Consider the following 4297-nt stretch of genomic DNA (forward strand, 5'->3'; position numbering starts at 1 on the left):
CGAGGTCTCAGTTTTTTTGTATCTGTATTTGTGCTCTAAAAAGAAAGAAAACGGGAGGACTAAATGGGAGTTTTAGCAGCTGTAATAAGTACAATTGACCACTAGGTGGTGACAAATCAATTTCACTGGCTTTGATGCCATGCCATTAGTCTTCAATGACACGAGGGCACCTTTGTCTGCTGTTTTGTTTACAGTATGACTACAGTTGTTAACCAGGCAACCAACATGATGATTTATGGGATGTAGGTATGGCTCGGGGTTATGAGCTCTTATGTAAAACATAAATAAATAGAAGAAGAAAGATGGGGCAGAATCAAGCAGCATGGAGTCGTGTTTATTGCAGTTGCAGGGCAAAGACAGAAGATGAAAGAATCTAGACTTTTAAAATTGCCAAATTGCGATATCGTGGTGTGTTTACTGCATAATTGAGCATATGTTCTTGTGAATTTCGCACAATAGAAAAACGAGGGAGCGGGAGCTGGGAGGACGTGAGCTATGCAAAGTGTGAGGAGGGAGAACAAGCCTTAAGAAAATGAATGCGGGGGGTTTAGTATTCAAAATGGAAGAGTAAAGAGAGTGCTGTAAATATGGGCTGGAACAACAGGGGAAAGGACGGAAATGTACCAAGAGTAATGAGCAGCAGAGAGGTGCTACAGGCGACCTGTGTTCTCCTTATTTGCATATCTGAAATTTGCAAAGCAAAACAAGCGCACACACAGAGTCCACTGGTCAGCCAGTGCCAGTCACACTACACCGTCCTGGCTCACTTCTCTAAACTTTATCTTTATCCAACGCCACACTCCAGAGTGGCCCGGGCCTGGGTGACATGCTGATAGAGGCTGTGTTTCTGACATGATCTGCTCACTAGAGCATGACATCAGGCACCCATTCATGCTGGTATTTCCCTCTGAGTGTTTCCCTCTCTTTCTCTCTCTCACACACAAACACACACACAGAGACAGTTTGCCATAGTCAGTGCTCCTCCTCTGTGTGTGTCACTGTAAATATTGACACTGCAAACAGTGACCCTCTTTGCCCCTTAAATTCTACCCCTCCTTGTGTAAAAACATCCCCTCCATTACCTCATCGAGCTGATAACCATCTACCTCCAAATGCAAAGCTGGCAAAAGCGTGATCGCTGCTTTAAATGGGATACACCTTCATTTTTCAAAAAAAAAAAAAAAAAAAAAGGGGGCAAAAGCTGAGCTAAAAAACGTAAAGTCAGCTCCTGCTTGGCCTCCCGGCTGTAAGATAAAGAGTGAAGGATGTGTGTACTGAAAGTGAAAAATGAAACCCGGTGTTCGGATTCAGCGCTTGTCTCACTTTGTGTCTGACTGCTGCTGAAAGGGTTAATCTCCTGTTGTTAGTCAGTACCCTTTTTTTATACCGTAAGCTCTTTTTGCCACGTTTCTCTGCCTCGTCCCTTGTTTCTTTCTTTAACTAGACTTCATGTGTCAGGTTCATGTGATCTTTTCCAACCTTTGCATCTGTATTCTTATTTGTAGGTTTTTGCCCACCTGCAGCAGAGAGAAGCACATACTTGTAAAAAAGAAAAAGAAGCATCTCTCACTCTTTCACTCTGACCCACTGTCACACTCACTCACGTACTATATTTATCATCATACAGACCAAATGAGTCTATATACACTTTTATGAAAAGAGGAACTCCTCTAGTCACCCCCCACCCCAACATGAGTGATGCGAGGCTGTCTTTTTAAATTTACTCGGAAAGACAAAAGAGGACACATTCATTCTTCCGTTTTGCCTCAAGCCACGCCGTAAAGGCAGTTGAAAGGTCAGCATACCCTTTACATTGCTCTGTTCTCAGTTTGCGTAAACACACCAGAAGCATAATAAGCATACTGTACACTACTGTATGTGCTCACTCTCACTCCTCAGAGCTCTGAAGAACTTCACAAAAGACCAACCCAGTTGTCACTTCAGCAGCTCAGCCTATCGCGCCCCTTCTTTGCTTTATCGCGAATGAAACCTTTCGAACTTTATCACTCGCGCTTTCTATCAGATATCTTTGCACGTCTGTCTCATCCTCTCTCGTTTAAATCACATTGTGAGCATGCCATAAACGGATCGCTGCACCCCTACAATGTGGCTGCAAAGGGGGCTCCACTTTGGTGAAATGTGCATGAAATAATACGCGGGGCGTGAATCAGTGAGACCTGAATGTAAACCTACCGATGCACTTTATCTGCTTGCAATGATTTGAAAGAAAACAGTTATCACATTGAGGTCATAGCTAAAATCTGCTTCAATCTCGATGTTTTCGGGGCTTTACACTCTACTTCATCTGTCCTTAAACTGCACCTCAGTGCAGTGGGTGATTTCCATGAAACACACTGTGTAGTGGAATGAGTAAAGGGTTAATTTTTCTTCTTTTTTGGTGCAGTATTTACGTCTCTCACATGAGCCGCCCCCACACAGGCCCCAAAAAACACACTGCAAACAAATAAGTACATGATCAATAACCAGGAGCCAAACTTGTTGGCACCTCTGACTGTGCCCTCGCTCTTTCTTTGTGTGTGTGTGTGTGTGTGTGTGTGTGTGTGTGTGTGTGTGTGTGTGTGTGTGTGTGTGGAGATATGTGTATCTGATGAAATAATACCCAACCCGTAGGCGCAGTGGGAACACACCTGCCACATTTCACCCTCTCATGTTGTGTGTGTTTGCATGCTGGACAGTGAGCTCAGCATTATAATTATTATAATTATTATAATTATTATTATTTAGTATGTGTGTGTTTCAGGAGTTGGATTTGTTGGCCTCTTTCTTTTTCATTTTCTTTTTAAACATTTGCATACTGCAAATATGTGTAAGAACGTGTGGGCGGATGAAAAGCTTTTAACAAATGAAGACTAAGCGGTACATGTTAATGTAATTTGGTTGTTTTTGTTCTGAGACAATTTAACGCAGGTCTCAGCAGAGGATTGGCACGCAAGGAGCCTGCAGCCCGATATGCACTATGAGGGACCTGCTCACAGAAAACCTGACGAGTGAGTGCAGTGAAAGTGTTTTTGTGTATAAGTGGGCTGCGTATGGTTTCCTGGCTGGTTGACATGTATGATGTTCACCTCTATAACCTGCTATTGACCTTGGACCTTTAACTTTTTTTCTGGCCCAATTCATTTCCATCTTCTGGTTGTAAAGTTCAAAAAGAAAAAAAACAACAACAAAAAACCTCACCAACCATCATGGAAACGCTCAAATATTTAGTCAACAAGTTTTTATGGCGCTATTTATACTCAAGTGTTGTTAACAGCCCTCGAAATCATTGCGATTTTTTTCCCCTTTCTTTACTGCATCCACCTCCCGTGGCCTGCTGGGGGAAGACGTGCAGCTTCCTCTGACTCATGCCTCCTCTTGTTATTGCAGGTACAGCTCAGCCTGCTCGGCCTGTTCTTCCAGATCTGCATCATTAGTCAAATCATATTGCTATCAAAGTCACAATTACACAGGCTCAGTGATATTGTTGCTCCTGTAAACAAGGTGTCTAGTTGTGGATTAAGCCATGCATGGCCGTGTTTATTTTGTCTAGTTTTTGGGGGAAGTGTAATGTTTGTTTTGGGTTTGCACGGTCAAGTTCTGTAGTGCGATTGGGTAAAAGGTTTTCAAACCTTCTAACACACCCCAGAATCTCAAGTCAACTTTTCTTTTCTTTTTGTTGTTGTTGTTGTTTTGTTGTATGTGTGTGTTTCTTGCGGAAAATACAAGTTTAGAACAATTTTCTGAATGATGTTTCCTCATTATCTTTAACCCTGAAACATTTTTTAATACCTCGCAAATCCACATTAACGTGATCTTCCTTCTGATCCGTTAGATTCTTCTTCCCTTCTCCCAATCAGCCACAGCGTTGTTTGTGTGCCGTTATTTTCTAATCAGACGGGGTGTGATGTCACACTACAATGCCATGACTCAGCAGTTCATTAAAGGTCAGCTTGATTGTGATATACACACTATGAACTACAGACGTGCCAAAATAAATCACCCGCTGCTATGTGAGCCCTTCACATCAGCATCTGGCTGCTAAAATGCTGTTTTTTGGGAGAGAGATGACTTATTACTTACCAGCTAATGCTAGCAAGCTTGGTTAGCAAGTTGCAGCTATAAACTAATTATTAAGAAGCTAAAACTATAGCTTATTTAGTCATCTGTGCATCCAGCAAGTTGTGTTATTTATCATATGATTTCAGTGCATCAGCAGGTGCTGGACAATGGACAGTGGAGAAGTCCAGATCAGTGACTCAACAGGTGAAGCCTAGCCAAATTTAGCTGCCTGTATGGG

Source organism: Maylandia zebra, linkage group LG15 (genome assembly GCF_041146795.1).
Source record: "Maylandia zebra isolate NMK-2024a linkage group LG15, Mzebra_GT3a, whole genome shotgun sequence".
Taxonomy (NCBI): Eukaryota; Metazoa; Chordata; class Actinopteri; order Cichliformes; family Cichlidae; genus Maylandia; species Maylandia zebra.